The sequence below is a fragment of the Arachis ipaensis genome, chromosome B10 (assembly GCF_059453495.1).
Source record: "Arachis ipaensis isolate K30076 ecotype BB chromosome B10, ASM5945349v1, whole genome shotgun sequence".
Taxonomy (NCBI): Eukaryota; Viridiplantae; Streptophyta; class Magnoliopsida; order Fabales; family Fabaceae; genus Arachis; species Arachis ipaensis.
In genome coordinates, this window is record NC_142435.1 from 93,412,768 (window position 1) to 93,437,976 (window position 25,209).

The 25,209-nt window shown below is 37.4% G+C and overlaps 1 non-coding gene across 1 annotated transcript; it reads right to left on the reverse strand.

Annotated features, from left to right (window-relative positions):
* Positions 1-20,076: 20,076 nt before the first annotated feature.
* Positions 20,077-20,184, reverse strand: LOC148580900 (small nucleolar RNA R71). Its single transcript, XR_015899610.1, has one exon. It is a non-coding gene; the product is annotated as a small nucleolar RNA R71 (small nucleolar RNA).
* Positions 20,185-25,209: the final 5,025 nt, after the last annotated feature.

Genomic DNA, 25,209 nt, shown 5'->3' on the forward strand with positions numbered 1-25,209 from the left:
TCAGGTCGTCTCTCAAAGGAATTACAGGGTAGTGTTCTTGCTATCGGTTATGGGACAAGTATTTTGGGGTTTTGAATAAGGAAGATAAAAGATAAATAGCAAGAAAGTAAATGAAAACTCAAATTATAAAGATGTCTTGGCAAGGAATGATGGTCAAGGATCTTTATCCTTGTCAGTAACCACAATATGATAATTGTAAGGATTAATCCCATTAAGTCATCCTCTAACGAGTAAAGGAAGGTCAAATGAGCCACACCAATCCTAATCCATAACTTCTAGCTTTCTCACTAATTAATTTAGGGAAAGATAGAGTCAATGGACATCAATTATCAACACTTGGACATTAGCAACTCAAGTTCACCTAAGTTACCATCCCAAGCAAAGAACACAAAATTCTACTCTAACATCCTTCCAAGCATTTTGTCAAATAATTGGAAGGCAAAAAGGGAAAGCATGGTAAATTGGCAACAAGAGTATTAAATCTACAACTACTCAATTGCAAAGAATTAACAACCACTCAATTAAACAACAAGGAAACATAAAACATGAATTGCATTAAAATGAGATCCAAATCTAACAATAGTGCATTAACATAGAAGAGACATCAAATGGAAAATTGACAAGAGAACTAAGAGAGCATAGGTATAACAACAAGAGATTGAAATGGAAAAAAGATGAAAATAGGAAACTAAACCTAAATCTAGCAAGATCTAACCTAATCCTAACCTAATTCTAGAGAGAAGAGGGAGCTTCTCTCTCTAGAAACTAACTAAAAGCTCCTCATCATTCATGCATGTGTTCCCCCTTTGACTCTTCCTCAATTTTGCATGTAATAGGCTGAGAAAGTGAGTTGGATCTGGGCCTGGGAAGCTTAGAAATCGCCGCCAGTATTTTAACTTTAATGAAGTCACGCGTGAGCATCGACGCGTACGCATGGGTCACGCGTACGCGTCGTTTGGCATTTTTTCTTTCCACGCGTACGCGTCATGTACGCGTACGCGTCGCCATGTGACTTCAAATTCACGCGTGCACGTTATTCCATGCGTGCACGTCGTTCCACGCGTGCGCGTCGATGAATGCATCCCAAACCCTTGATTTTCCATGACTTCTCTGCTTTGCATGATTTCCTCTTCATTCCTTTGATCCATTCTTAGCCTTTTCAACCTGAATTCAAAAACAAACACATCAAGGCATCTAGTGGAATCAAAGGTGAATTAAAATTAGCAAATTAAAGGCCTAAAAAGCCTGTTTTTACACTTAAGCACAAATTAGGTGAAAATTATGAAACCATGCCATTTCATTAAATAAATGTGGGAAAAATTGATAAAATCCACTCAATTAAACATAAAATGTACCACGGAATAGTGGTTCATCACCAACTTATTTTTTATGCTTTTGAACACAAGGATGGCAAGGGAATGGGGGGGGGGGGAAGCCATAGTTTAGTTTTCATCATGTTGTAGGTAGAATTCTAGAGAGAGAAGCTCTCCCTTGTCTCTAGAATTTAAGGTAGTTTAGTTTTAATTTTCTTAGATCCAACTTTTAGTTCTTGTTTTGATTTAGTTTTCTCTTTTAATTTCTTGTTATTACATCTTTACTCTTCTAGTTTTACTTGCCATTTCCTTTATTGTGTTACTTTTACTTTCATGAACTCTTGTTGTATTTACTTTTCTTTTAATGCAATTTTATCTTTCCATGTCCTTTTTATGTTTATCTTCATTGTTATTATTGATTTATTGCTTATGTTAGTTATGGATTTTATTAATTCTTGCATTTTGTGTTGTTTACTTTTATTGCACTCTAGGTGTTTGATGAAATGTTTCCTCTAGTTTTTGAGTAGTTTTCTTTACTCTTGGCCTAGGCTAAGGGAATTGGGTGACCTTGAGTCATTGGGTCTCATTGAATTGGTGATTTGAGAACCCTATGTGGTCAATTTGATAACCATTGACTCTAGCCTACTACTAAGTTAATGAGTAGCTAGGTTAAGACTTATGGATTGATGTTGATCAAGCCTATTTGACGCACTTAATGCTTTGAGGTAGACATTATACTTACTTCAAGCATAGAGGTAGACTTAATGGGTTAGTCCCTCATAATTGTCAATATATGGTTTGTTGACAAGGATGGTGATCTCAATTCCTATGCTTAGCCAAGAGTCGTTTTCCTTTGTTTTATTAGTTAATTGTCATTTACTTTCTTGTTATTTACTTTTCTTGTCAACTATAAATCAAATCCCCCTTGCATCTTCATAGCCAATAATTCATCACTTCATTGCAATTCCTTGTGAGACAACCCGAGGTTTAAATACTTCAGTTAATTTTCATTGGAGTTTATACATGTGACAACCAAAATCTATTAAAATTTGATGTGAGAGTTATTTTTTGGTTTAGAGCTATGCTTACAACAAAGTACTTATTTCTATTAAGAGGAATTCTAGACCGACAATAAATCTTTCTTTCAAGTTTTTGGCTCTGTTGCTGGGTAATTACAATGGTGTTATATTATTGGCTATTGTGAATATGTGAATATGTTTGCCTTTTGCTTGTTTGTTAGTTTTTGTTAGGTTTAGGACTTTGTTGCTTATTTTTGTTAGCTTTTGTTTTTATTTGCTACTATGAATTCTCACCCCTTTGGCTATCAGTTTGGTTCAAATGATGTTGTAGAAAATGAAAACTACAATGACAATATGCATCAAGGATGGAACAATCAAAGGTGGGAGGAGCCTCAAGGAATTGATCACCCTTCTTGGCAACAACCTCCTCCGGTTCCTTATAGGTATAATTCCACCCCTAATGCATATCAATCTAATGGATGTGGTGACCCTCATTGTGGTTGTCAACAACCACTACCATATGCATATGAACCATCTCCCCAACATAGTTTTGAACCACCATACTCACAAGCCCCTTGATGAACGGATTTTTAATGGTAAAGAATTCACAATAAATTCTCGTTGCTAGTATAGTTTCTAAACCAACAAAGAATCCTTTCATACAAAAATTTGGTTGTCACTAAAGCAAACCCAATAAAATAAACCGAAGTATTTAAACCTCGGGTCGTCTCTCAAGGAATTGCAGGGAAGTATGTTACTATTGGTTATGACATAGTACCTTTTTTGGGTTTTTGAAAGGTTGAACAAGGAATGTAAATGACAAGAAAAATAAACTAATAATTAAGAAAGCTCTTGGCAAGGTATGAGAATTAGAAGTCCTATCCTAGTTATCCTTATCAATTGTGATATTAATTGTCCATTGCTCCCACTTAGTTAACCTCTAACTATGAAGAAAAGTCAAGTGGATGAATCAATTTGATTCCTCAAGTCCTAGTCAACTCCTAAGGAAAGACTAGCTTTAGAGGGATCCAAATCAACTAGCAACTTTCAATTATCAATCAACAAAGGAGTTTGATAACTCAAGAGTCTCCAATTACTCAACCAAAGCCAAAAGGAGGGAAATCTACACTAAAATCCAACCAAGCATTTTATCAAACACTTGGAAGGCACAACATAAAAGCATAGAAAAGTAATAAGAGCCAATAAAATCCAAACAACCAATTGTAAGCATCAATAATACAAATAGAAGAAAGCAATCATAAATATGGAATACCTCAAATTGCATTAATAAGAAATTGAATATAACATGGAGTTCATAAACTAAACTGGAGAATAAATAAAGCAACAAGAGAAGATAGATAAACTAAAGGACCAGAACAAATAAGAGTAGAAGAGAAACAAAATTAAAGGAACATTAAACCTGGAATTGAGAAGAAATAAAACTAAAACAAAGAGAAATCTTAAAACCTAGAGAGAGGAGAGAGCCTCTCTCTCTAGAAACTACATCTAAAACCTAAATTGTGAATAATGAGAAGTGAATAAATGTTGTGTGAATGAAAGCTCTATGTTTCCCCCATTCTGCAGCTTCTATTCTGTATTTTTCGGGCTTGGAACTGGGCCAAAAGGAGCCCAGAAATTGCTCCCAGCGCTTTCTGCAACTTTCTGCACGTGGCGCATGTCACGCATACGCCTAGGTAACGCGTGCGTGTCATTTGGCAAAATCCCTTGTCACGCATACGCGTCAGTCACGCATATGCGTCAGTCACGCGTACGCGTCGCTTGGCTTCTGTGCTAGGCACGCGTACGCGTCGCCCATGCGTGCGCGTCGCTGCCAACTTCTCAAAACTTCATTTTTGTGCGTTCCTTCCACTTTTGCATGTTTCCTTTCCATCCTCTAAGTCATTCCTGCCCTATACAGCCTGAAAATACTCAACATATAGATCACGGCATCGAATGTTAATAAAGGATAATTAAAATTGACAGTTTAAAGGCCCAGGAAACATGTTTTCACCTATATCACAGAATCAGGAAGAATTTTTAAAACCATGCAAATTACATGAATAAGTGAGCAATGAGTTGATAAAAACCACTCAAATTAGCACAAGATAAATCATAAAATAGTCGTTTATCACCCCTTATCACTAAACACCTTCATATGACCCTAATCCTTATCCACCATACCAACCACCTAATGAGCCATATGAACCATACATAGAACTACAATAATTCCAACACCATTACTCCCAAGAACCACCTCAATATACCTCATCTCCATATCCTTACCAAGATGAACCACCTTCCAATTATAAGCCCTTTCCCCCAAACAATGAACCTTATCTTCCACCACCTCTAATGGATGAATTTCTCCATGCCTTCAAGCTAGCACGACAAAGAGATATTAGCTCTTACCTGCAAAGGCAAGAAGAGACACAAAATGAGTTCAAGAAGATAGAAGCCGTGCTTGCCACCGTGGCGGAAGCCGTTTGCAACATGGTCTCCTCCCGCCTAAGTTTATGCAATCAAAGCACTCCCATTATTGAATGTGGAGAAGCAATCAAGGAGCATAGTGAGGGAGTGAGTTTGGTTCTTCAAGGTGGAGAAGAGGAGTTGAAGCAAGGAGTGCAACAAGGGGAGAGCGTAGAGATGATTGAAAAGGGAGGAGTGGTTGAAGATCTAGGAGATGTTGGAAGTCCATGGTGATGTAGAATTAGAGAGCCCTCTTCCAAGAAGTTTGACATTGATGTTGAGGAGGGTGCACAACCTCCAAAGCATATCATGGTGGGAGACTTTGAAGAGGTTGATCAAGAGATGGATTCAATCATTGAGGAGCTCCTATCTACAATTCAACCCTTCCCCATTGAACATGAAATTGAGATCAAAGAAGAAGATGCACAACCTCCCATGCCCTTGGTAAGCAATAAAGAAGAGATTGAATTGGAAGAGAGCTACCAAGAAGAAGAGGTTGAAAGTGAAGAAGCTTGCAAAGAGGTGGAGATAGTCAAAAGAGAGCACAAGGGAGTGGAACTTGCAAGATCATTTGGACCACCCCTTCCTAAGTCACCATCATACACAACATTCAAGTGGGTAAAGTTCTTATTCCTAAGCTTTACTTTCTCACTTGAATATGGTTTGATTGAAAATAGTGGTCAACTTAAAGCTCTTTCTGGGGTTAAGAGTAGGAGAGAATTGTGTAGTGGTTAGAAACATCGCTCTAAGTTCATGATGGTTGCATGCTCAAAGTTGAATAGCAAAGGTTAGTGTAGAACCAAATTGCATGGGTCTAGGAAGTTGTTTGGAGGCTTAATTGAGAATTCGGCTTGTCTACCACCCAAATGGAATTGTCTTGATCAACTTGAAGATAGGTGTAGAAACAAGATTTGGGATCCGGGTATATATGAAGATCAATTTTGGGAGCCCTTAGCTTGTGTGGAACTTCACCAAAGCTTGGTGCCATTGATTTTGAAATTTGGAGCTTACTTGAAATCCAAGCATTGGTGGAAGTTCAAGGAAGAGTACAAGCATAAACCACCTTGACAAGGAGCCTCCCAAATGTCCAACTTAAGGACTTAAACTAAAAGTGCTAGGTAGGAGACACCCCACCATGGTAAACTCTTTCCATTCTCTTGTATATATAATCAATGAATGAATTGAGTTGCCATTGTAGGTAGTTTCTTCTTTGTATATTCTTGTTTTAGTGTTTTGGTTGTTAGTTTGTTTGATTAGATTTATGCCTTAAGTTGTAGAATAGTTGTTGTTAAATTGTATTTTGCTTGAAGTATAAGTTTTGTTTGTTTTGTATTTGAAAATTTTTTAAAAACCAAAAGACTTGTTAAATTTGAATTTTGATTCCTGTAAAATGGTTATAGATTCGGAGAGTGCCCTGTTTTCATATTCTATATAAAAAAAAAAAGAAAAAATGGCGCTCCACACGTAAGCGTGGCTGACGCGCACACGTCTTGTGGCATTTTGGCACTCCTGATACAAAAACTAGAGAGTTGCACTGGAGTGGTGCTGGTTTTGTGCAAATAGCACAATTTGGCCCCACGCGTACGCATCACCTGTACTTTCTGTGTTCCACGCATGCGCGTGGGCGACGCTTACGCGTCGCTTGTCCCTCTTGCCTTCCATGCGAACGCGTGGGCGACGCTTACGCGTCGCCTTGCGCCCTATTTTCTCCCCTATTTTTGTTTCTTCCTTCTCCTTTCTCCTTTATTCTTCTTTCTTCTCTCCTTCTTCTTTCTTTCTACCTTTGTTTTTCTCCCCTCTTCCTTTCTTAATTTCTTCTTCTCCGACTCTTTAAAATTTCACTTTTCATTTTTTTTTGTTTATTGCATTTTCTGATTTTCATTCATTACATTTTAATTTTGTTTTTGTAGCTTGTTCTTATTTTCTTTTCTAAGTTTCCTATTTTAATAATGGTGTTGAATTCTCTTTCTCAATTGTTGAGAATTTCTTTGTTAATCTTGGTGCTTCTTGACTTGTTTGATATTGTTGGGTGATGAAACTTTTAAATCAATGCTTAATCTTTTATAACTCTTGCATCCTTTGTGCATTGATATGAACTTGCATGTCTTTCATGACCCACTCTTTTCTATTTGTACTTGATGCTCAACATGCTCTTCATGGCATTTAATTGTGCTTTAACTATACTCTTGCATCAAGTAGTAGTTGATATGCCTTAGCTTATACTGGTTTCTCACTCATATGTTGTAGCTACCATGTCGTTGAGAACCCTACTCTTATTTGGCATTAGCCCTTGCCTATGTTCTAGTTGCTTTGATATCTTTGCTGTAGGCTTAAATTCACTTTCTTTTTCTCTCCTTTTAGGTTGGCCACCAAGAAGGAACGGAAAAACTTAGAAACGGGGCAACAAAAAAGTTCACCCGTTCAACCTTTTGAAGGAGCTCATCAATTGTAGCAACCCGTCCACCTTGCTCTTCTTCGCATACACCAAGGACGGTGCAATCCTCAAGTGTGGGGAGGTCGTCTGACCGATCTCCATGGGTAACCACATCCTCTTTCAACACCAATTCTTAATCTTCTTTGTTAGTTAGTTGTTGCATAGCATGATAGGTTGCATGGTAGTTAGAATTTGTGTATATTTTACCACTTCTTTTATGTTAGGACTACTTGGTTAGGTGATGATTTCTTTTCCAAGAAACTATTTTTAGGGCACCTTACCAATTTGAAAAAAATTTTTGTGTTGAACTTGCTTGACAGAATTTATTTTGGAACATGGTTATTGAGCTAAGAACACAAGCATGTGAGTTTTGAGCCCAGTTGTGTGGTTATATCATATAACCACTTATTTTCATTCTTGTGTGTATTATTCTCTTTCTATGATTGTAATCTTTGATTTGTTTGTTTCTTTATGTCCATTATTTCGTGTATGAATGCATTTATATAATTGAGGCCCTCATTTCATTTAGCTCACTTACCCAAATAGCCTACCTTTCATCAACCATTGTTAGCCAATTTTGAGCCTATTTAATCCCTTTTGTTCTTAATTGTAGCATATCACTACCCCTGAGTGAAAAACAATAAATGACCTTTAATTTGGATCTTTGAGTAGCTTAGGCTAGTGAAGGTGTGTATCATTTGGGTATGGAAAACTTGGGAACATTGGTTGAGGTAAAAGTGTATTTTATATTTTTATTGAAAATATTGAGAATTGGGTACATACTCATGTATTAATTATGTTTAAACCATATGCATTGATATGTTTGTATATACTTTATTGCAAAAAGAAAAAAATACAAAATAAAGAAAAATATATATCAAAAGAAAAATAAAAAGAAAAAAATAGAAAATATATATATAGAAAAAAATTCAATAAAAAGGGGACAATAAGCCCCAAAGTAAAGTAATAATAATAATTCATATGGAAGGTGAATTAAAGAGAATGCATGAGTATGTGAAAAAAAAGTGGGAATCATGGGTAGCTAGGTATTGTATTAGAATTGTATAGGTTGTTATATATGTTTAGTGAGAGCTTAGGTTAATCAAAGATTCAAATTTCAAGCTCACTTGACCATATGCATCCTTACCTTTATCCTAGCCCCATTACAAACTATGAATAAGACCTCATGATGAATGTGTGCATGCATTGAGTAATTGTTGATTGTTAGAAGAAAAACAAATCTTGGAAAGCATGATTAGAGAAGAATTTAGTGAATCAACCCTATACACTTGAGCGACTAGAGCGGATACACTTCCGGTGAGGGTTCGATGCTCAATTCCTTGTTCCCGACTTTCATGAGCTTTCTTCTTGCAAGTCTACTTGAACTTCATTTGGATATTTGAATTGGTAGGATTCATGAATCGTCATATGATCTTAGCCCTACTTGTTTATATATTTTTTTGGAGATTGATTTACTTTTAACCAAGTAGGTAGAATCATTTTGCATTTAGTTGCATGCATGTAGATAGGTACATATAGTTTATTTGCATTGAATAAATGTTCATACCCCTTTTCTTGTCTTTCTTGGTTTAGCATGAGGACATGCTTAGTTTAAGTGTGGGGAGGTTTGATAAACCCCAATTTCGTGGTTAATCTTGTGTTGATTTTAGGGGATTTTATCATTTTTTCTCACATTTATTCAATGAAATAGAATGGTTTTGTGAATTTTTCCTAATTTGTGCTTAAGAGTAAAAACATGCTTTTTAGGGCTTTAAATTGCTAATTTTAATTCACTTTAATTCCATTCGATGCCTTGATATGTGTGTTGAGTAATTTCAGGATTAGAAGGCAAAGATTGGGTTGAAGGAATGAATAAAAGCATGCAAAAATAGAAAATTCATGAAGAAAAGAGGATTTACTGAACTTAATGCCACGTGCACGTGTCACCCACGCGTACGCATGAGATGGAAATTCACAAGCGATTCACACGCGTCACCCCATGTGCACGCGTCACCAGGAAAATTGCCAATGACGCGTACGCGTGACCCATGCGTACGCGTGACAAGTGGCACGTGACCAACTTAAAAGTCAATACGCTGGGGGCGATTTCTGAGCTCAAGGAGGCCCAAATCCAACTCATTTCTGATGCTTTTAAAACCAAGGATGGCAAGAAAATTGGGGGGGGGGGGAAGCCATAGTTTAGTTTTCATCATGTTATAGGTAGAATTCTAGAGAGAGAAGCTCTCCCTTCTCTCTAGAATTTAAGGTAGTTTAGGTTTAATTTTCTTAGATCCAACTTTGAATTATTGTTTTGATTTAGTTTTCTTTTTTAATTTCTTATTATTACATCTTTACTCTTCTAGTTTTACTTGCCGTTTCCTTTATTGTGTTACTTTTACTTTCATGAACTCTTGTTGGATTTATTTTTCTTTTAATGCAATTTTATGTTTCCATGTCCTTTTTATATTTATCTTCATTGTTATTATTGATTTCTTGCTTATGTTAGTTATGGGTTTTATTAATTCTTGCATCTTGTGATGTTTACTTTTATTGCACTCTAGGTGTTTGATGAGATGTTTCCTCTAGTTTTTGAGTAATTTTCTTTACTCTTGGCCTAGGCTAAGGGAATTGGGCGACCTTGAGTCATTAGGTCTCATTGAATTGGTGATTTGAGAACCCTATGTGGTCAATTTGATAACCATTGACTCTAGCCTACTTCTAAGTTAATTAGTAGCTAGGTTAGGACTTATGGATTGATGTTGATCAAGCCTATTTGACGTACTTAATGCTTTGAGGTAGACATTATACTTACTTCAAGCATAGAGGTAGAATTAATGGGTTGGTCCCTCGTAGTTGTCAATATATAGTTTGTTGATAAGGATGGTGATCTCAATTCCTATGCTTAGGGGGTCTTCTCTGAGCGTTTGGACGCTGGTCTCTTTTCCTTGGGTGCTGGACGCCTGAAAGGGGGCAGGAGGCTGGCATTGGACGCCAGTTTTTAACCTTCTAATCCAAAATAAAGTATGGATTTTTATACATTGATGGAAGGCTCTAGAAGTCAGCTTTCCATAGCCGTTGAGAACGCTCCATTTAGACTTCTGTAGCTCTAGAAAAGCTCTTCTGAGTGCAAGGAGGTCAGATCCGGACAGCATCTGTAGTGCTTTCTCTGTCTCTGAATCAGACTTTTGCTCCAGCTCCTCAATTTCAGCCAGAGAATACTTGAAATTGTACAAAAACACACAAACTCAAAGTAGAATCCAAAAATATGAATTTTACACTAAAACCTATAAAAACTTAATAAAAATTAGACAAAACATGCTGAAAATTATGTGAATACAATGCCAAAAAGTGTATAAAATATCCTCTCATCACAACACCAAACTTAAACTGTTGCTTGTCCCCAAGCAACTAAAAACACAGTAGGAGAAAAAGAAGAGTAAGATACAATAAATCTCAGAGTTTTCAATAAAGCTCAGTTTCAATTAGATAAGCGGGACTTAGTAGCTTTTTGCTTCTGAATAGTTTTAGCATCTCACTATCCATTGAAACTCAGAATGGTTGGCATCTTTAGGAACTTGGAATCTAGATGATATTAATAACTCTCCTAGTTCAGTTATTTTTTATTCTTGAACATAGCTTTTAGAGTCTTGGCCGTGACCCTAAGCACTTTGTTTTCCAGTATTACCACCGGATACATAAATGCCACAGAAACTTTAATTGGGTGAACCCTTTTGGATTGTGATTCAACTTTGCTAAAATTCCCAGATAGAGGTGTCCAGAGTTCTTAAGAACACTCTTTTTGCTTTGTATCATGACTTTAACCGCTAAGTCTCAAGCTTTTCACTTGACACCTTCACGCCACAAGCACATGGTTAGGGATAGCTTGGTTGAGCCGCTTAGGCCAGGATTTTATTCCTTTAGGCCCTACTATCTATTGATGTTGAAAGCCGTGGATCTTTTTACCCTTGCCTTTTGGTTTAAAAAGTTATTGGCTTTTTCAATCTGCCCTCCTTTTGCTGCATTTTTGGGCAGTAATAGATTTTTCTACTTTTTATTTATCTATATTTTTTTCTTTTTTTTCGCATGCATATGTAAATTTTTTTTCTTTTGCAACATGTTTTTCCTTTTTCTTTTTGCTGCCTTTTCATGCTGAAAGAGTATTTTCGTCGGTTAGGAATTTCACACAAAATAATTCCGTTGATATTATAGTTTCCAACCAACAAATAATACTCAATCAAAGTTTTAATAGTGGTTGTCTCAAATCTCGCATTGTTTCACAAGGAATTGCAATGAAGTGATCAATTATTGGCTATGAAGGAATAAGGGGGTTTAATTTGGTAATTAACAAGAAAAGTAAATAGCAAAAAGGTAAAAGACAATAACTAATAAAGGAAAAACAAAGAACTCTTGGCTAAGGCATGGAAATTGAGATCACCATTCTTGTCTACAAATCATATATTGACAATTATGAGGGACCAACCTACTAAGTCTATTTCTATGCGTGAAGTACGTACAATGTCTACCTCAACGCTTGAAGTACGTCAAATAGGCTTGATCATCATCAATCCATAAGTCCTAACCTAGCTACTAATTGACTTAGTAGTCGGCTAGCGTCAATGGTTATCAAATTGACCACTAAGGATTCTCAAATCACCAATCCAATGAGATCTAATGACTCAAGGTCACTCAATTCCCTTAGCTTAGGCCAAGAGTAAAGAAAACTACTCTAAAACTAGTGAAAATATTTTATCAAACACCTTGAGTGCAATAAAACTAAACATCATAAAATGCAAGAATTAATGAAAGCTATAACTAACAAAATCAAGAAATCAACAATAGCAAGTAAGATAAACATAAAAAGACATGGAAACATGAAATTGCATTAAAAGAAAATTAAAATCCAACAAGGGTTCATAAACATAAAAGAGAGCAAAATAAGAGATTAACTAGAAAAACTAATAAGATTAAGATGATAAAACACTAAAATATAAAGAGAATTGAAACAAAAACAAGAATTATACCCTAAATTTAACCTAAACTACCCTAATTTTAGAGAGAGGAAAGAGCCTCTCTCTCTAGAATTCTACCCTAAAACATGATAAAAATATACTATGACTCCTTCCTCCATTCTGATGGGTGGAAAATTAGATTTCTACACAAAACTCACTGACAAGTGTACCGGGTCGCATCAAGTAGTAATTACTCATAAGAGTGAGGTCGATCCCACAGGGATTGATGGATCAAGCAACTTTAGTGAGTGATTAGTCTAGTCAAGCTAACATTGGTGAATTGGATGAAATTGAACCAACAGAAAGGATATTACAGTGAATTTAAAGTGCAGAAAATAAAATAGCAGAAACTTAAAGTGCAAGAAAGTAAAATAGTTGAATCTAAATTGCTGAGAATCTTAAATTGCTTGAAGAATAAAGGATTTGGGGACTGGGATTCAAAATAAAACTGGAATTGTAAAGTGCAGAGAAGTAGAAGATGAAGTAGATTTGCAGAAGAACTAAAGCAAAAATGAAAATTTGCAGAAGAAGTGAAAACCAGAAAGAAACAATTGAGATCCAATCTTTAATTCATAAATTCGGAAAACAGAAAAGAAATGGAACTCCAAGAGGGAGAACTTCAAAGAATTCTTCACTCAGAGTTCAAAAGCCCAGAATCAGAAAGTAGAAGTTGCAAAAGAAAGACAATGAAAACAGACAATGAACCCAGATCCGATCTCAATTCTCAAATTCAAAAAGGAAAACTAAAAGAGAGCTCTCTATTCTATCCTATTCCTACTGCTCTCTAGCAGAGCCAGCTTTCTTAATGAAATGAAATTGATGCCTTTATATAGGCTTTAAAAAAATGAAAATAAAATTGAAATTAAAAATAAATTACAATTAAATAAAATTCCTAATCTAACTGATCCTTGTGCCTTTGAGTGATGTCCATGGGCTTTGCTTGCTTTGGGTTTGAAGAAGAGTGCATCTGGATTGGCTTGGTTCAATTGAGTCAGGGTGCATTTGGTTAGAATTTGGTTGGAGCCATGCTCCAGTGGAGTGCTCCGTTTAGTTAGTGAACTTGGCGCTCACTAACTTTAGATGCTTCCCTTGTCCCAGGCTCCTTGGTGTAGCGCTCAGTGAAGAGAGTGAACGTAGCGCTACACATGCTCCTTGTGTGCCTCCCTTCGAGCCTTGGTTGATCCTTCTTGTGCCAATTTTCTTTTGCCCATAGCGCTCAGTTGGAAGTTGCAACGTAGCGCTCCCTTGGTGTGAGGTTCAATTTCCTTGCCTAGCGCTCACTTATTGAGCATTCAGTTCACTGATTGAGCGCTACTCCTTGTGTGTGGGCAGCACAAGTCCCTTGCTCCCAGGCTTGGAAATCACGATAAATTGAAAAGAGTTAACGTAGCGCTACGCTTTTTGGGCCTTTGGTTGAGCGCTACGTAGTTCCCCTCTTCGAGCCTTGGTGTGAGCACTTGCTTGGTTGGTTTTTGGGCCTTAAAGATGCCTATCACTTGTGCTTTAATTTCATGCCAAATATAGATTGTTATATATCGTTGGAAAGCTCTGAATGTCAGATTTCCAACACAACTAGAAGCACATCAATTGGACATCTGTAGCTCAAGTTATGGCCCTTTGAAGGAGGCATGGTCATGCTATCGCAAGGCTTAAGAAAAGCCCGAAAAAGTGAACTATTTTAACGTAGCACTCCCTTTAAATGAGCGCTAGCCTTTGTTTTTCTCATTCATGGTCATGGGCCGCGCTTTTAAAAGCGTGGCCTAAGGCATCAAAGTGTGCTCCAAAACTCTTTTTTTTCTCCTTTTTAGCTTATTTTGTGCTTTTTTTGCTTCTTTTTCTTCTTATTTCCTACAAAGTTTATCAAATCAAAAGATCAAAGAAATATACCATTTAAGCACAAAAGAATGCAATATTTAAGCACTAATTATCAATTTCTTGTATGAAAAAGCATAGACAAACATGACATGATGACATGTCATCACATTCCCTTGCAATCCTTGGGTCAAAAGCATCAGAAATGAGTTGGATTTGGGCCTCCTTGAGCTCAAAAATCGCCCCAAGCGTATTGCCTTTAGTGAAGTCATGTGCCTCTTGTCACGCGTACGCATGGGTCACGCGTACGCGTCGCATTGCAAAATTCTTTTTCACGCGTGCGCGTGGGTGATGCGTGTGCGTCGCTGGCGAATATCCTTCTCACGCCTACGCGTGGGTGACGCGTGTGCGTGGCCTTGAGTTTAGCAAATCCTCATTTCTTCATGAATTCTCCATTTTTGCATGCTTTTTCTTCATTTCTTCAACCCAATCTTTGCCTTCTAATCCTGAAATCACTTAACAAACTTATCAAGGCATCGAATGGAATTAAAGTAAATTAAAATTAGCAATTTAAAGGCCTAAAAAGCATGTTTCTACTCTTAAGCACAAATTAGGAGAAATTCACAAAAGCATGCTATTTCATTGAATAAATGTGAGAAAAGTTGATAAAATCCCCTAAATTCAACACAAGATAAACCACAAAATTAGGGTTGATCAAACCTCCCCACACTTAAACTAAGCATGTCCTCATGTAAACCAAGAAAGACAAGAAAAGGGGTATAAACATTTATTCGATGGGAATAAACTATATGCACCTATCTATATGAATTTAACTAAATGCACAATGATTCTACCTACTTGGTTAAAAGTAAATCAAAGTAAATCAATTCTCCAAGAACGTATATGAACATGTAGGGCTAAGATCATATGACGATTCATGAATCCCACCAATTCAAATATAAAAAATGATGTATATACAAACTTGCAAAAAGAAAGCTCGTGAAAGCAGGGAACAAGGAATTGAGTATCGAACCCTCACCGGAAGTGTATCCACTCTAGTCGCTCAAGTGTATAGGGTTGATTCACTCAATTCTCCTCCAATCATGCTTTCCAAGATTTGTTTTTCATCTAACAATCAACAATTATTCAATGCATGCATACATTTATCAAGAGGGCTTATCTTTAGGTTGTAATGGGGCTAGGGTAAAGGTAGTGTTCCATAGGTTACCTGAAACTGAAGGTCGATCTCGGAGGAGATCTGCTGTTATTGCCGGATCTGTCGTGTCTGACTTGCTGAGCCTTGAGATGTTGCTGATTCTGGATCACCAGAGGGTGGTGGTACCTGCAAGAGACTCCAATGCTTAAGTTAGCACGAGCTTTGAGCAGCATTTTTGTGTTGAATTAGAGTATGAGTTATACCTGGATGCTTCAGTGTATTTATTGTAATGTGGTGTGACCTCCCTTGAGATAAGTTAGTTATCTTATCTTATCTGTTGTGGGTGAGTCCCCTTATCTTTGGTCAGCCGCCTTTGAGGTGGGTTGTGTCCTTCGGTCCTGGGCCTATTTTGGGCCTTTAGTGATTTGGCCTATCTCTTTAGGAAGAAGTCGATGACGACCAACCTTATAAGAGGTTGGTCATTCTGGTCTTTGTCCTACCCGGAACGCATAGCTCGACCCAAGGTATAAACAGAGCCCCTGTTTGAGCTTCGACCTTTCTCTTGAGGTCGTGTTTTTCGAACTTCGACCCCTTGGAGAAAGTCATGCTCGAGCATTAGTTTTGAGTAGCTCCTTTCTACGCAAGTCTGGCATTTGTTCTGTTTGAATGCGAAGCATTTTTTATCTCATTGATTGTGGTGTTGCCTTCGAGGGCAATATTTCCTTGGGATTTGATGAGCGGATAATTTATACGCTTTTTGGCATTGTTTTTAGTATATTTTTAGTAGAATCTAGTTACTTTTAGGGATGTTTTCATTAGTTTTTATGTTAAATTCACATTTCTGGACTTTACTATGAGTTTGTGTATTTTTCTGTGATTTCAGGTATTTTCTGGCTGAAATTGAGGGACTTGAGCAAAAATCAGATTCAGAGGTTGAAGAAGGACTGCTGATGCTGTTGGATTCTGACCTCCCTGCACTCAAAGTGGATTTTCTTGAGCTACAGAACTCAAAATGGCGCGCTTCTAATTGTGTTGAAAGGTAGACATCCAGGGCTTTCTAGCAATGTATAATAGTCCATACTTTGACCGAGTTTAAATTACGTAAAAGGGCGTTGAACGCCAGTACTATGCTGCTGTCTGGAGTTAAACGCCAGAAACACGTCACAAACCAGAGTTGAACGCCAGAAATACGTTACAACCTGGCGTTCAACTCCAGAAAGAGCCTCTGCATGTGTAACATTCAAGCTCAGTCCAAGCACATACCAAGTGGGCCCCAGAAGTGGATTTATGCATCAATTACTTACTTCTGTAAACCCTAGTAACTAGTTTAGTATAAATAGGACTTTTTACTATTGTATTTGACATCTTTGGAATCATCTTTGGATGCCTGGTTCTTAGATCATGGGGGCTGGCCTCTCGGCCATGCTTGGACCTTTCACATATGTATTTTCAACAGAAGAGTTTATGCACTCCATAGATTAAGGTGTGGAGCTCTGCTGTTCCTCAAAGATTAATGCAAAGTACTACTGTTTTTCTATTCAATTCAACTTATTCTGCTTCTAAGATATTCATTCGCACTTCAACCTGAATGTGATGAACGTGACAATCATCATCATTCCCTATGAACGCGTGCCTGACAACCACTTCCGTTCTACCTTAGATTGAATGAGTATCTCTTGGATCTCTTAATCAGAATCTTCGTGGTATAAGCTAGATTGATGGCGGCATTCATGAGAGTCCAGAAAGTCTAAACCTTGTCTGTGGTATTCCGAGTAGGACTCTGGGATTGAATGACTGTGACGAACTTCAAACTCGCAAGTGCTGGGCGTAGTGACAGACGCAAAAGGAGGGTGAATCCTATTCCAGTATAATCGAGAACCTCAGAGGATTAGCCGTGCTGTGACAAAGCATTTGGACCATTTTCACAAGAGGATGGGATGCAGCCATTGGCAAGGGTGATGCCTCCAGACGATTAGGCATGCAGTGACAGCGCATCGGACCATTTTCCAGAGATGATTAAAAGTAGCCATTGACAACGGTGATATCCTTACATAAAGCCAGCCATGGAAAGGAGTAAGATTGATTGGATGAAGACAACAGGAAAGCAGAGGTTCAGAGGAACGAATGCATCTCCATACGCTTATCTGAAATTCTAACCAATGAATTACATAAGTATTTCTATCCTTATTTTCTATTTATTATTAATATTCGAAAACTCCATAACTATTTGATATCCGCCTGACAGAGATTTACAAGGTGACCATAGCTTGCTTCAAGCCGACAATCTCCGTGGGATCGACCCTTACTCACGTAAGGTTTATTACTTGGACGACCCAGTGCACTTGCTAGTTAGTTGTATCAAAGTTGTGAATGAAAAACGATTTATTAAGACGTGCGTACAGAGTTTCTGGCACCGTTGCCTGAGATCACAATTTCGTGCACCAAGTTTTTGGCGCCGTTGCCGGGGATTGTTCGAGTTTGGACAACTGACGGTTCATCTTGTTGCTCAGATTAGGTAATTTTCTTTTTGCTTTATTTTCAAAAATTTTTCAAAAACCTTTCAAAAATTTCTCACCTGTTTTCGAAAAAAAAAATATAAATCTTTTCAAAGATATATTTTTCTTCAGAATTTTTAAGAATGAATCCTAGTATTTCATGATGATTTGTTGAATCCTGGCTGGCTGTAAGCCATGTCTAATCTTTTGGACTGGGGTTTCAACTTATCATCACAAGAGCTTGTTGATTCTCACACACTTAGTTGCTCTATACATGGAAAGTATAAATATCTTCTAAAGCTTGACTGGCTATTAAGCCATGTCTGACCCTCAGATTGGAGCTTTAGACTAAGATTGCAAGATTCCTGGAATTCATATTAAAAATTTTGGAATCCTTATTTTTCTTTTTCAAATTAATTTTCGAAAAAAATACCAAAAAAATTAGAAAATCATAAAAATAAAAAATATTTCATGTTTCTTGTTTGAGTCTTGAGTCAAGTTGAAAGTTTGGTGTCAATTGCATGTTCATCTTGCATTTTTCGAAAATTCATGCATTCATAGTGTTCATCATGATCTTCAAGTTGTTCTTGATAAATCTTCTTGTTTGATCTTGATGTTTTCTTGTTTTGTGTCTTTTCTTGTTTCTCATGTGCATTTTTGCATCCATAGAGTCTAAGCATCAAAGATTTCTAAGTTTGGTGTCTTGCATGTTTTCTTTGCATTAAAAATTTTCAAAAATATGTTCTTGGTGTTCATCTTGACATTCAAAGTGTTCTTGGTGTTCATCTTGACATTCATAGCATTCTTGCATGCATTCATTGTTTTGATCCAAAATTTTCATGCATTGCATCATTTTCATGTTTTTCTCTCTCATCATTAAAAATTCAAAAATCAAAAAAAAAAAATATCATCCCCTTTTCTTCTCTTAAAATTTCGAAAATTAGATTTGACTTTTTCAAAAAATTTTAAAATCTAGTTGTTTTTATGAGTCAAATCAAATTTTCAATTTAAAAATCTTATCTTTTTCAAAAATCAAATCTTTTTCAATTTTCTTAGTTATTTTCGAAAATTTCAAAAATCTTTTTCAAAAATCTTTTTCTTATCATTATCACATAATTTTCGAAAATAACATCAACAATTAATGTTTTGATTCAAAAATTACAAGTTTGTTACTTGCTTGTTAAGAAAGATTCAAACTTTAAGTTCTAGAATCATATTTTGTGATTTCTTGTGAATCAAGTCATTAATTGTGATTTTAAAAAATCAATTTTTTTTCAAAACTAATTTCAATCATATCTTTTCAAAAATATCTTTTTATCTTATCTTTTTCAAAATCATATCTTTTTCAAAAATTTGATTTTAAAATATCTTCTCTAACTTCTTATCTTCTTATCTTTTCAAAATTGATTTTCAAATTTGTTTCAACTAACTAACTAACTTTTTGTTTGTTTCTTATTTTTTTTCAAAACTACCTAACTAACTCTCTCTCTCTAATTTTCGAAAATAACTTCCCTCTTTTTCAAAATTTCTTTTTAATTAACTAATTATTTTAATTTTTGATTTTAATTTTCGAAAATTACTAACCTTTTTCAAAAACAATTTTCGAAAATCACTAACTCTTTTTCAAAAAATAATTTTCGAAAATTCTCCTTCTCTCTCATCTCCTTCTAGTTATTCATCTACTAACACCTTTCTTCATCCCACATCTCTGCTCTCCTTACCCTTGTGTTTCTTTCTTTACATTACATTCTTCTTCTTTTCTTCTACTCACACAGGGACCTCTATACTGTGGTAAAAAGGACCCCTATTATTATTATTTTTCTGTCCCTCTTTTTCATATGAGCAGGAGCAAGGACAAGAACATTCTTATTGAAGCAGATCCAGAACCTGAAAGGACTCTGAAGAGGAAACTAAGAGAAGCTAAATTACAACAATCCAGCAAGCACTTTTCAGAAATTTTCGAACAAGAAGAGAAGATGGCAGCCGAAAATAATAATAATGCAAGGAGGATGCTTGGTGACTTTACTGCACCTAATTCCAATTTACATGGAAGAAGCATCTCCATTCCTGCCATTGGAGCAAACAATTTTGAGCTGAAACCTCAATTAGTTTTTCTGATGCAGCAGAACTGCAAGTTTCATGGACTTCCATCTGAAGATCCTTTTCAGTTCTTAACTGAATTCTTACAAATCTATGATACTGTTAAGACTAATGGAGTAGATCCTGAAGTCTACAGGCTCATGCTTTTCCCTTTTGCTGTGAGAGACAGAGCTAGAGTATGATTGGACTCTCAACCTAAGGATAGCCTGAACTCTTGGGATAAGCTGGTCAAGGTTTTCTTAGCCAAGTTCTTTCCTCCTCAAAAGCTGAGTAAGCTTAGAGTGGATGTTCAGACCTTCAGACAGAAAGAAGGTGAATCCCTCTATGAAGCTTGGGAGAGATACAAAGGACTGACCAAAAAGTGTCCTTCTGACATGCTTTCAGAATGGACCATCCTGGATATATTCTATGATGGTCTGTCTGAATTGGCTAAAATGTCATTGGATACTTCTGCAGTGGATCCATTCACTTAAAGAAAACGCCTGCAGAAGCTCAAGAACTCATTGACATGGTCGCTAATAACCAGTTCATGTACACTTTTGAGAGGAATCCTGTGAGTAATGGGACGCCTATGAAGAATGGAGTTCTTGAAATTGATACTCTGAATGCCATATTAGCTCAGAATAAAATATTGACTCAACAAGTCAATATGATTTCTCAGAGTCTGAATGGAATGCAAGCTGCATCCAACAGTACTCAAGAGGCATCTTCTGAAGAAGAAGCTTATGATCCTAAAAATCCTGCAATAGCAGAGGTGAATTACATGGGTGAACCTTATGGAAACACCTATAACCCCTCATGGAGAAATCACCCAAATCCCTCATGGAAGGATCAACAAAAGCCTCAACAAGGCTTTAATAATGGTGGAAGAAATAGGTTTAACAATAGTAAACCTTTTCCATCATCCACTCAGCAACAGACAGAGAACTCTAAACAAAATATTTCTAATTTAGCAAACTTAGTCTCTGATCTATCTAAGGCCACTGTGAGTTTTATGAATGAAACAAGGTCTTCCATTAGAAATTTGGAAGCACAAGTGGGCCAGCTGAGTAAGAAGATCACTGAAACTCCTCATAGTACTCTCCCAAGCAATACAGAAGAAAATCCAAAAGGAGAGTGCAAGGCCATTGATATAACCATCATGGCTGAATCCAAAGAGGGAGAGGAGGACGTAAATCCCAGTGAGGAAGACCTCCTGGGACGTCGAGTGATCAATAAGGAGTTTCCCTTTGAGGAACCAAAGGAATCTGAGACTCATCTAGAGACCATAGAGATTCCATTAAACCTCCTTATGCCCTTCATGAGCTCTGATGAGTATTCCTCTTCTGAAGAAAATGAGGATGTTACTGAAGAGTAAGTTGCCAAGTACCTTGGTGCAATCATGAAGCTGAATGCCAAATTATTTGGTATTGAGACTTGGGAGGATGATCCTCCCTTGTTCACCAATGAACTAAGTGATCTGGATCAACTGACATTGCCTCAGAAGAAACAGGATCCTGGAAAGTTCGTAATACCTTGTACCATAGGCAACATGATCTTTGAAAAGGCTCTGTGTGACCTTGGTTCAGGGATAAACCTCATGCCCCTCTCTGTAATAGAGAAACTGGGAATCTTTGGGGTGCATGCTGCTAAAATCTCATTAGAGATGGCAGACAATTCAAGAAAACAGGCTTATGGACAAGTAGAGGACGTAATAGTAAAGGTTGAAGGCCTTTATATCCCTGCTGATTTCATAGTCCCAGATACTGGGAAGGATGAGGATGAATCCATCATCCTTGGAAGACCCTTCCTAGCCACAGCAAGAGCTGTGATTGATGTTGACAGAGGTGAACTAGTCCTTTAATTGAATGAGGACTCCCTTGTGTTTAAAACTCGAGGTCATCCTTCTATTAACATGGAGAGGAAGCATTAAAAGCTTCTCTCAAAACAGAGTCAACCAGAGCCCCCACAGTCAAACTCTAAGTTTGGTGTTGGAAGGCCACAACCAAACTCTAAGTTTGGTGTTGAACTCCCATATCCAAACTCTAAGTTTGGTGTTGGAAAGTCTCAACAATGCTCTGAACATCTGTGAGGCTCCATGAGAGCCCACTGTCAAGCTATTGACATTAAAGAAGCGCTTGTTAGGAGGCAACCTAATTTTTATTTATCTAATTTTATTGTTCTATCATGTTTTATTAGGTTCATGATCATGTGGAGTCACAAAATAAATATAAAAATTGAAAATGAAATCAAAAACAGCAGAAGAAAAATCACACCCTGGAGGAGGATCTCACTTGCATTTAAACGCCAGTAAGAAGTATCTGTCTGGCATTCAACGCCAGAACAGAGCATGGTTCTGGCGCTGAACGCCCAAAATGGGCAGCATCTGGGCGTTTGAACGCCAGAATTGCACCCTGGAGAAGAGCTGGCGCTGAACGCCCAGAACAAGCATGGTTCTGGCGTTCAATGCCAGAAATGGGCAACAAATGGGAATTCAACGCCCAGAACAAGCACCAATCTGGCACTGAACACCCAGAGTTGTGTGCAAGGGCATTTTGCATGCCTAATTTGGTGCAAGGTTGTAAATCCTTGAATACCTCAGGATCTGTGGACCCCATAGGATCACCTCAGGATCTGTGGACCCCACAGGATCCCCACCTACCTCTATTTACTTCTTCTCACCCCTCTTTCACACAATCCCATAAACACTCTTCCCCAAAACACTTCACCACTCACATCCATCCACTCTTCCCCATAAACCTTCCTCATAAACTCCACCTACCTTCAAAATTCAAAATCAATTTCCCACCCAAAATCCACCCTTATGGCCGACCATTACCCCCCTTTCCTATATAAAGCCCTCCATTCTTCTTCATTTTCACACAAAACAACCCTCTCTTCCCCTTCTTGGCCGAAACACATCTCTCTCCCTCTCCTCCATATTTTCTTCTTCTTCTTCATCTATTCTTTCTTCTCTTGCTCGAGGGCGACAAAAAATTCTAAGTTTGGTTTGGTAAAAGCATAAGCTTTTTGTTTTTCCATTACCATTGATGGCACCTAAGACCGGAGAATCCTCTAGAAAAGGGAAAGGGAAGACAAAAGCTTCCACCTCCGAGTCATGGGAGATGGAAAGATTCATCTCCAACGTTCATCAAGACCACTTCTATGATGTTGTGGCCAAGAAGAAGGTGATCCCCGAGGTCCCTTTCAAGCTCAAGAGAAATGAGTATCCGAAAATCCGACATGAGATCCATAGAAGAGGTTGGGAAGTTCTAACAAACCCCATCCAACAAGTCGGTATTCTAATGGTTCAAGAGTTCTATGCCAATGCATGGATCACTAGGAACCATGATCAAAGTAAGAACCCGAATCCAAAGAATTATATTACAATGGTTCGGGGGAAATACTTAGATTTTAGTCCGGAAAATGTGAGGTTGGCGTTTAACTTGCCTTTGATGCAAGGAGATGCACGCCCCTACACTAGAAGGGTCAACTTTAATCAAAGGTTTGACCAAGTCCTCATGGACATATATGCGGAAGGAGCTCAATGGAAGATTGACTCCAAAGGCAAGCCGGTTCAATTAAGAAGACTGGACCTCAAGCCTGTGGCTAGAGGATGGTTGGAGTTCATCCAACGCTCCATCATCTCCACTAGCAACCGATCTGAAGTTACTGTGGATCGGGCCATCATGAAACATAGCATCATGATTGGAGAAGAAGTAGAAGTTCATGAAGTCATCTCCCTTGAACTCTACAAAATAGCCAAAAAGCCCTCTCCTGGGGCAAGGCTAGCTTTTTCTCATCTTATTTGCCATCTATGTTACTCAGCTGGAGTTTTCATAGAAGGAGACATTTCCATTGAGGAAGAGAAGCCCATCACTAAGAAAAGGATGGAGCAAGCAAGAGAGCCCATTCATGGATCTCAAGAGATGCATGAAGCTCATCACCATGAGATCCCGGAGATTCCTCAAATGCATTTTCCTCCACAAAACTATTGGGAGCAAATCAACACCTCCCTAGGAGAATTAAGTTCCAACATGGGACAACTAAGAGTTGAACATCAAGAGCACTCCATCATCCTTCATGAAATAAGAGAAGATCAAAAAGCAATGAGGGAAGAGCAACAAAGACAAGGAAGAGACATAGAAGAGCTCAAGGACATCATTGGTTCCTCAAGAAGGAAATGCCACCACACTAAGGTGGACTCATTCCTTGTTCTTACATTCTCTGTTTTTCATTTTCTATGTTAAGTGCTTATCTATGTTTGTGTCTTCATTACATGATCATTAGTATTTAGTAACTATGCCTTAAAGTTATGAATGTCCTATGAATCCATCACCTCTCTTAAATGAAAACTGTTTTAATTCAAAAGAACAAGAAGTACTTGAGTTTTGAATTTATCCTTGAACTTAGTTTAATTATTTTGATGTGGTGACAATACTTCTTGTTTTCTGAATGAATGCTTGAACAGTGCATATGTCTTTTGAAGTTGTTGTTTATGAATGTTAAATATGTTGGCTCTTGAAAGAATGATGACAAAGAGACATGTTATTTGATAATCTGAAAAATCATAAAAATGATTCTTGAAGCAAGAAAAAGCAACAAAGAACAAAGCTTGCAGAAAAAAAAAGAGAAATGGCGAAAAAAAAATAGAAAAAAAGAGAGAAAAAAAAAGCAAGCAGAAAAAGCCAAAAGCTCTTAAAACCAAAAGGCAAGAGCAAAAAGCCAATAACCCTTAAAACCAAAAGGCAAGGGTAAATAAAAAGGATCCCAAGGCTTTGAGCATCAGTGGATAGGAGGGCCTAAAGGAATAAAATCCCGGCCTAAGCGGCTAAATCAAGTTGTCCCTAACCATGTGCTTGTGGCGTGAAGGTGTCAAGCGAAAACTTGAGACTGAGCGGTTAAAGTCAAGGTCCAAAGCAAAAGAAGAGTGTGCTTAAGAACCCTGGACACCTCTAACTAGGGACTTTAGCAAAGCTGAGTCACAATCTGAAAAGGTTCACCCAATTATGTGTCTGTGGCATTTATGTATCCGTTGGTAATATTGGAAAACAAAGTGCTTAGGGCCACGGCCAAGACTCATAAAGTAGCTGTGTTCAAGAATCATCATACTGAACTAGGAGAGTCAATAACACTATTTGAACTCTGAGTTCCTATAGATGTCAATCATTCTGAACTTCAATGGATAAAGTGAGATGCCAAAACTATTCAAGAGGCAAAAAGCTACAAGTCCTGCTCATTTAATTGGAGCTATGTTTCATTGATAGTTTGGAATTTATAGTATATTCTCTTCTTTTTATCCTATTTGATTTTCAGTTGCTTGGGGATAAGCAACAATTTAAGTTTGGTGTTGTGATGAGCGGATAATTTATACGCTTTTTGGCATTGTTTTTAGTATGTTTTTAGTAGAATCTAGTTACTTTTAG